The 8,887-nt window shown below is 59.9% G+C and overlaps 1 non-coding gene and 1 pseudogene across 1 annotated transcript; one reads left to right on the top strand and one right to left on the bottom strand.

Moving 5' to 3' along the window:
- Positions 1-162: 162 nt before the first annotated feature.
- LOC148012865 (5S ribosomal RNA) lies at positions 163-281 on the top strand (annotated as a pseudogene).
- Positions 282-7,305: 7,024 nt separating this feature from the next.
- On the bottom strand, positions 7,306-7,373 carry LOC148012864 (small nucleolar RNA SNORD36). Its single transcript, XR_015689233.1, has one exon. It is a non-coding gene; the product is annotated as a small nucleolar RNA SNORD36 (small nucleolar RNA).
- Between the last annotated feature and the right edge of the window lie 1,514 nt (positions 7,374-8,887).

Raw genomic sequence — 8,887 nt, 5'->3', positions numbered from 1 at the left:
CAATCTTTTGTGCGTCGCCTCCATGTGCGCGGGGTTTAGGGTTCGCGTTTAGTCGCGTCCTCCGTGGCATGAGCGGCATGGCATGCCGCCATGCCTCGCTCTTGAGCTCTCTCGTGCCACTTTCCGAGTATACAAGATCTCTTTGAAATTCCTTTGTGTTCGTGGTGCGGTCATACCAGCGCTAATACACCGGATCCCATTAGAACTCCGCAGTTAAGCTCGCTTGGGCCAGAACAGTACTGGGATGGGTGACCTCCCCGGAAGTCCTGGTGTTGCACCCTTTTGCATGCTTGTTTCGAGACCGTGGCATGGAAATCCCCTCGGATCACGTCTTGACTCTCCAACGCTGACATCGTGGTAGGAAACCCCCTCGCCTTGCCATGACGCGGCGCCTCCTCTCCTCGTCGCGATTGTCTTTGCGTACGTCGTGCCAGGCCCCTCCCTCTGCCTCGCTTTCACGTGATACCCCCTCCTCACAATGCGAGGTTTTTTGGGAGCGGAGGGTGTGCCATGTTGTGGGGGGGTTCGGTGGAGCGGGGTTTTCCGAGGAGGGAGGGCGTGCCATGTTGCGCGGGCGGGTTGTTGGAGCGGGGATTTCCGAGGAGGGAGGGTGTGCCATGTCGCGGGGGGGTTGGGTGGTGCCATGTCATGGGGAGGTTTTTTGAGGAGGTCCGTCGGGGGGTGGGTGGTTCCATGTCGCGGGAGGGGGTTGTGTGCAATGGGGTGTGTGTCCCGTGTCATTGCGGAGCGGGATTTCTGAGGAGGGAGGGTGTGCCATGTCGTGGGGGGGTGACGTGACGTGCCGTGGGTCGAGCGGGGTTTTCATAGGTGGGGTGCACGGGGGATGCACCGCGTCGTGGGGGGGTGCGGTGGGGTGGAGGGGTGCGCCGTGTCGTGGGGGGTGACGCGGTGTGGGGTGGGTCGAGCGGGGTTTTAGGAGGCGTGGTGGGGTGCTGTGGAGGGAGCGGGGTTTTTCGAGGTGGGGTGCGAGGGGGCGTCGTGGGGGGGTGCGGGGGGGTGGGGGGTGCGCCGTGTTGTGGGGGGGTGACGCGTGGTGGGGTGGGTCGAGCGGGGCTTTCAGAGGCATGGTGGGGTGGCGTGGAGGGAGCGGGGTTTTTCGAGGTGGGGTGCGGGGGGCCGTCGTGGGGGGGTGCGGTGGGGTGGGGGGGTGCGCCGTGTCGTGGGGGGGTGAGGCGGGGCACGGTGGGTCGAGCGGGGTTTTGGGAGGAGTGGTGGGGTGGTGTGGATGGAGCGGGGTTTTTCGAGGAGGGGTGGGGGGGGGGGCGTCGTGAGGGGGTGCGGTGGGGTGGGGGGGTGTGCCGTGTCGTGGGGGGTGACGCGGGGTGGGGTGGGTCGAGCGGGGTTTTCGGAGGCGTGGTGGTGTGGCGTGGAGGGAGCGGGGTTTTTCCACGTGGGGTGCGAGGGGGGCGTCGTGGGGGGGTGCGGTGGGGTGGGGGGGTGTGCCGTGTCATGGGGGGTGACGCGGGGTGGGGTGGGTCGAGCGGGGTTTTCGGAGGCGTGGTGGTGTGGCGTGGAGGGAGCGGGGTTTTTCGACATGGGGTGCGGGGGCGGCGTCGTGGGGGGGTGCGGGGGGGTGCGCCGTGTCGTGGGGGAGTGACACGGGGTTGGGTGGGTCGAACGGGGTTTTTCGAGGTGGGGTGCGGGGGGGGGGGGGATATGCGCCGCGTCGTGGGGGGGTGCGGTGGGGTGTGGGGGGTGTGCCGTGTCGTGGGGGGGCTGACGCGAGGTGGGGTGGGTCGAGCGGGGTTTTCAGAGGCGTGGTGGGGTGGTGTGGAGGGAGCGGGGTTTTTCGAGGTGGGGTGCGGGGGGGCGTCGTGGGGGGGTGCGATGGGATGGGGGGTGCGCCGTGTTGTGGGGGGGTGAGGCGGGGCACGGTGGGTCGAGCGGGGTTTTTGGAGGAGAGGTGGGGTGCTGTGGATGGAGCGCGGTTTTTCGAGGTGGGGTGGGGAGGCGGGGGGCGTTGTGGAGGGGTGCGGTGGGGTGGGGGGGTGCGCCGTGTCGTGGGGGGTGACGCGGGGTGGGGTGGGTCGAGCGGGGTTTTCCGAGGCGTGGGGGGTTGCTGTGGAGGGAGCGGGGTTTTTCGAGGTGGGGTGCGGGGGGGCGTCGTGGGGGGGTGCGGTGGGGTGGGGGGTGCGCCGTGTCATGGGGGGTGACGTGGGGTGGGGTGGGTCGAGCGGGGTTTTCGGAGGCGTGGTGGTGTGGCGTGGAGGGAGCGGGGTTTTTCGAGATGGGGTGCGGGGGGGCGTCGTGGGGGGGTGCGGTGGGGTGGGGGGTGTGCCGTGTCATGGGGGAGTGACGCGGGGTTGGGTGGGTCGAGCGGGGTTTTTCGAGGTGGGGTGCGGGGGAGGGGGGGGATATGCGCCGCGTCGTGGGCGGGTGCGGTGGGGTGTGGGGGGTGTGCCGTGTCGTGGGGGGGCTGACTCGAGGTGGGGTGGGTCGAGCGGGGTTTTCGGAGGCGTGGTGGGGTGGTGTGGAGGGAGCGGGGTTTTTCGAGGTGGGGTGCGGGGGGGCGTCATGGGGGGGTGCGGTGGGGTGGGGGGTGCACCGTGTCGTGGGGGGGTGAGGCGGGGCACGGTGGGTCGAGCGGGGTTTTTGGAGGAGAGGTGGGGTGCTGTGGATGGAGCGCAGTTTTTCGAGGTGGGGTGGGGGGGGCGTCGTGGGGGGTGCGCCGTGTCGTGGGGGGTGACGCGGGGTGGGGTGGGTCAAGCGGGGTTTTTCGGAGGCGTGGCGGGGTGCTGTGGAGGGAGCGGGGTTTTTCGAGGTGGGGTGTGGGGGGGCGTTGTGGGGGGGTGCGGTGGGATGGGGGGTGTGCCGTGTCGTGGGGGGCTGATGCGGGGTGGGGTGGGTCGAGAGGGGTTTTCGGAGGCGTGGTGGTGTGGCGTGGAGGGAGCGGGGTTTTTCGAGGTGGGGTGCGGTGGGGTTGGGGGGTGCGCCGTGTCGTGGGGGGGTGAGGCGGGGCACGGTGGGTCGAGCGAGGTTTTGGGAGGAGTGGTGGGGTGGTGTGGATGGAGCGGGGTTTTTCGAGGAGGGGTGGGGGGGGCGTCGTGGGGGGGTGCAGTGGGGTGGGGGGGTGCACTGTGTCGTGGGGGGTGACGCGGGGTGGAGTGGGTCGAGCGGGGTTTTCGGAGGCATGGTGGTGTGGTGTGGAGGGAGCGAGGTTTTTCGACGTGGGGTGCGGGGGGGGCGTCGTGGGGGGGTGCGGTGGGGTGGGGGGGTGCGCCGTGTCGTGGGGGAGTGACGCCGGGTTGGGTGGGTCGAGCGGGGTTTTTCGAGGTGGGGTGCGAGGGGGGCGTCGTCGGGGGGTGTGGGGGTTGTGCCATGTCGTGGGGGGGCTGACGCGAGGTGGGGTGGGTCGAGCGGGGTTTTCGGAGGCGTGGTGGGGTGGTGTGGAGGGAGTGGGGTTTTCCGAGGTGGGGTGCGGGGGGGCGTCGTGGGGGGGTGCAGTGGGGTGGGGGGGTGCGCCGTGTCATGGGGGAGTGACGCGGGGTTGGGTGGGTCGAGCAGGGTTTTTCGAGGTGGGGTGCGGGGGGGGGGGATATGCGCCGCGTCGTGGGTGGGTGCGGTGGGGTGTGGCGGGTGTGCCTTGTTGTGACGGGGCTGACGCGAGGTGGGGTGGGTCGAGCGGGGTTTTTGGAGACGTGGTGGGGTGGTGTGGAGGGAGCAGGGTTTTTCGAGGTGGGGTGCGCGGCGGCATTGTGGGGGGGTGCGGTGGGGTGGGGGGTGTGTCGTGTTGTGGGGGGGTGACCCGGGGTGGGGTGGGTCGAGCGGGGTTTTCGGAGGCGCGGTGGGGTGGCTTGGAGGGAGCGGGGTTTTTCGAGGTGGGGTGAGGGGGGGAGTCGTGGGGGGGTGCGGTGGGGTGGAGGGGTGTGCCGTGTCGTGGAGGGGTGATGCGGGGTGGGGTGGGTCGAGCGGGGTTTTTGGAGGGGTGTGCGATGCGCCCCCCCCATGACACCACACGACGCGATGCGCCCCCCCCCCCCATGACATCCCCCCCCACCCCCCCACCCATGATACGACACGACGCGACGCGCCCCCCCCATGACATCCCCCCCCCAACGGGATCCCCCCCTCCCCGGCCCCCCATGACATGACATGACGCGACGTGCCCCCCTCCCCTTAACACACACACCCACCCACCGCGATGCCCCCCCCCCAATACACACCACACCATGTCGCGACACCCACCTCCCCCCCCTGTCCCATGACATGACACGACGCGACGTGCTCCCCTCCCCTTAACACACACACCCACCCCCTCCCCCCCCCTCAACACACACCACCCCTCCCCCCCCCTCAAAAATTCCACCCCCCCCTCAACACACACCACACCACACCACACCACCCCTCCCCCCCCCTCAAAAATCCCCCCCCCTCAACACAACCCACACCACACCACCCCTCCCCCCTCCTAAATTTGCCCCTCCCCCCCTCAAAAATTGGACCCCCCCAACACACACCACACCTCACCACCCCTCCCCCACCCCCTCCAAAATTCGGCCCCCCCCTCCAAAATTCGCCCCCCCCATCACATCCCCACCCAACCCATCACACGACATGACGCGAGGTGCCCCCCCATGACACGACACGACGTGACGCGCCTCCCCCCCATCACATCCCCACCCCACCCCCCCATTACATGACACGACGCGACAGGCTCCCCCATGACACGACACGACGCGACGTGCCCCCCCATGACACGACACAACGCGACGCGCCCCCCCTCTTCCTTCCCTCCTCAACACACACCACACCATGTCGCGACGTGCCCCCCCCTCCCCATGACATCCCCACCCCACCCCCCCATCCATGACACGACACGACGTGCCCCCCCATGACACGACATGACGTGACGTGCCCCCCCATGACACGACACGACGCGACGCACCCCCCCTCCCACTTTCCTCCTCAACACACACCACACCATGTCGCGACGTGCCGCCCCCCCCACCCATGATACGACACGACATGACGCGCCCCCCCCCCATGACATCCTCCCCCGATGGGATCCCCCACCGCCCCATGACATGACACGACGCGACGTGCTCCCCTCCCCTTAACACACACACCCGCCCCTCCCCCCCTCAACACACACCACACCACACCACACCACCCCTCCCCCCCCCCCCTCCCCTCAAAAATTCGCCCCCCCCCCCCTTCAACACACACCACACCACACCCCCCCTCCCCCCCCTCCAAATTTTGCCCCCCCCTTCAACACACACCACACTACACCACACCACCCCTCCCTCCCCTCCCAATTTCGCCCCCCCCCCCCCTCAACACACACCACCCCACCCCTCCCCCCCCCCCTCAACACACACCACACCACCCCTCCCCCCCCTCAAAAATTCCACCGCCCCCCACCCCCCCCCTCAACACACCACCCCTCACCACACCACCCCTCACCACACCCCCCACCGTCCCCCACCCCCCCCCATGACATCCCCACCCCACCCCCCCACTCATGACACCGCACGATGCGACGTGCCCCCCCCATGACATCCCCCCCACCGCCCATGACACGACGCGACGCGACGCGCCTCCCCCCATGAAATCCCCACCCCACCTCCCCCTCCACCCATGACATGACACGACGAGACGCGCCCCCCATGACACGACACGACGCGATGCGCCCCCCCTCCCCCTTCCCTCCTCAACACACACCACACCATGTCGCGATGTGCCACCCCCCCTCCCCATGACATCCCCACCCCACCCCCCCATCCATGAAACGAGACGACGTGACGCGTCCCCCACCATGACATCCCCCCCCCACCCCCCATGATACGACACGACGCGACGCGCCCCCCCCATGACATCCCCACCCCACCCCCCCCACCCATGACATGACACGACGCGACGCGCCCCCCCATGACACCACACCACGCGACGCGACGCGACGCACCCCCCCCCCCTCCCCCTTCCCCCCTCAACACACACCACACCATGTCGCGACGTGCTGCCCCCCCCCCCACCCATGATACGACACAACGCGACGCGGCCCCCCCCCATAACATCCCCCCCCCCAATGGGATCCCCCCCTCCCCGCCCCCCCATGACATGACATGACACGTCGCGACGTGCCCCCCTCCCCTTAACACACACACCCACCCACCGCGATGCCTGGAGCCCCAAGAGGAACACCAAGGAAAAGGGAATTCTCTTGCAAGAAAATCTATCTTGTAACATCAACAAGCTTGTTTATTAGGTTTTATATGATCACAATGAAGAAAAGAACACCAGGCACAACAAATCTTCATGCAGCATCATGTAGATCTCCCACGGATTTGATAGAATCAACCATATTCTTCAATATCCTCATAAAATCCATCAATAGAACAAAGAAAGCAAAGGAATACACCATCTTTGAATGGAAATACATCACATAGTATTCATCTTCAATATCTTCATAGTCTTCTCTCTCAATCTCTCATATACAATCACTCTGTTTGAGTAGAATTGGCTATCTCTGACTCTCTCTCTCTCTCTCCATCAATAATACATCATATCCTCACTACAATCTCTCAAAATCACTCTCAATAATCCTTCTTAGGTCGTGGATACCCCTCCCAAGAGGTATGTCTGATATGAAAGGTCACTAGAGCCACTATAGTGTCTTTTCATAGCTCACTACTGTCACTGTCACTTCAGTCTTCACTTGAGTCTTTGGCAGCTACTTCTTCCACTTCTTTCAACTCTTTTGCACTTGTATTCACCTCTTTCCAAGGCTAGAAAACTTCCCCAAAGTCACACATACATTCCACAGAACACTTACAGAAGCATACAGAACAGTCTACAGAACAGTACCAGAACAGCTACAGTACAGAACAGAACAGAAACAGAACAGAAGCAGAAGCTCTACAGAAGACCTACAGAAGGTTACAGAAGGTCATCAAAACCACATAACTCACTCTCAAACCATTCCAAACTCTCACAAACCATTCAATAAACTTTCACAATATCTCATTCTTCATCAATCAATACTCCATCCCTCTTTACAGAAGACAATCAGAACAAAACAGAGCAAAACAGAAGGTATACAGAACCATTCAGAACCTATCAGAACATCACAGAACCATCAATAAACATCATGATCTTCCAAAACACAATCATTATCATCCAAAACACTCTCAAACCACTTCTAAATCAATCAATCATCTCATAAAATCAACCATTCAGCTCTCAAAAACAACAAAAATCAGCCAAAAAACAAGTCATTTCAACACTCAACATATCCCCACACTTAATAAGGAAGCGTCCTCGCGACCTAGGAAAAAGGGAATATAAGTTCAGCGAAAAGCTCAACTTTGATCTTCAATATCTTTTCAAAAAGAATTCATCCACCACGACCCCAACTGATAACCTGTTTTTGATATAAACATACAAAGAAAGGAAAACTCTTTATACATTAATACCTCTTATCAAACTAGAATCACAACAAATTTATAAAGGATATAAGAGTTTGCTTCTTCTTCAATTCTCCATCCACGACCCCATCACCACAAATCTCCAAAACGTAGCTCGTACACGAAATCCAATAGGAAACCACCACGTTCGTTTGACATAAATGAACTCACAACACAAACACTAATACACAACACAACCATCTGAATGACTCCTTCAAAAAGAGAGTTTTTCATTAAAAGCTTCCACCATACATTGGAAAGGTATCAATGAAGATGATCCCTCTTAAAAGATTGATGTTGTCGGAATCGATCCATAGATAAGGATTCATCTACAAAGTTTTTAGGAGGATTTTGAAAAAATTGGAGACAACACATCCTTTCCAACAGGACCAAGTATCTGCTAGGCAAACAGAGGGCATGAAAATACAGTATCTCCAGCTGTTGGGAATCAATGCTAACATTGACATTCATGCACAACTTTGGAATAGGCTTTGAATCATTATGAGAGTGCCTATGCACATACGCCAGGTACCAAGCAAAGTGAGCAGTTAATCTCACTGAGGGATCAGCAGACTGTGAATACTGCTGAGCAAAATGAACATAGTTCTGATAAGCTTGACTGGAAGCTGTCCATTCTCCTGAAATTACTGGCCAATTGATCTGTGGTCCTGTAAGGCAATCATCCAAACTCCATCCCCTTCTTCTGGAAATCTGATTATCAAACCCGTCACAGTCACTAACCAACTGAGGTGGTTGAGATATGGAAGTGTTAGGAGAGGGTAGTGGAATAAGGGAAAGTGGATGTAGGGAGGGATAGGAAAAATCATAAAAGGAAGAAAAGGTTAAAGAAGGAGTGGCAGAAATTTGTAAGGAATCACTAAGGAACGGTGTTAACTGATAAATAGGAAATGTGGAGGGTACATTAATGGAGGGAGAAGGACAGGGCGGAGAAGGGGAAAATACCCTATCCTCAATAAAGGAACAATAAGTGAAAATGGGAATTTGAGGGAAAGATGAAGGTTGGAAAAGAAGGGGTAAAATAATTGTGGAATTAGATTGACAAAGGGAAAAATATATAGCATAGCGGTGAGCCATTTGTTGGTAATAGAGGAGGGTAGGAACAGAAGGTCCTAAGAGAGATCGTCGATGATAGGCATCAAAGAAGGTAGCATCAAACGGATTATGTTTGGAAAGATAGGTTAAGAGATCCATCCTCAGGTGGTTAGTACTCTGGGCAAAGGTAGGAGGTGTGTTTTGTCTTTGATTTAGGACCACCGAATCAATCATGGGATGCCACGAATTATCATGACAATCAGCTACTTTGGAGGAATAACTCTGGAACATGTCAGCTATGCGCAACTCCAAATGATTGACATATAAAACATCCTGTAAGACCACATCCCCCACATACCATGCCATATCTACCTCATCTAGAATTAACAAATCTCCTCGGAGATACA

This window comes from Lygodium microphyllum, chromosome 27 (assembly GCF_053477565.2).
Source record: "Lygodium microphyllum isolate KBCC chromosome 27, Lygodium_microphyllum_v1.1.10, whole genome shotgun sequence".
NCBI lineage: Eukaryota > Viridiplantae > Streptophyta > Polypodiopsida > Schizaeales > Lygodiaceae > Lygodium > Lygodium microphyllum.
The sequence above is the reverse complement of the archived record's forward strand: the minus strand, read 5'-3'. Positions and strand labels throughout refer to the sequence as shown.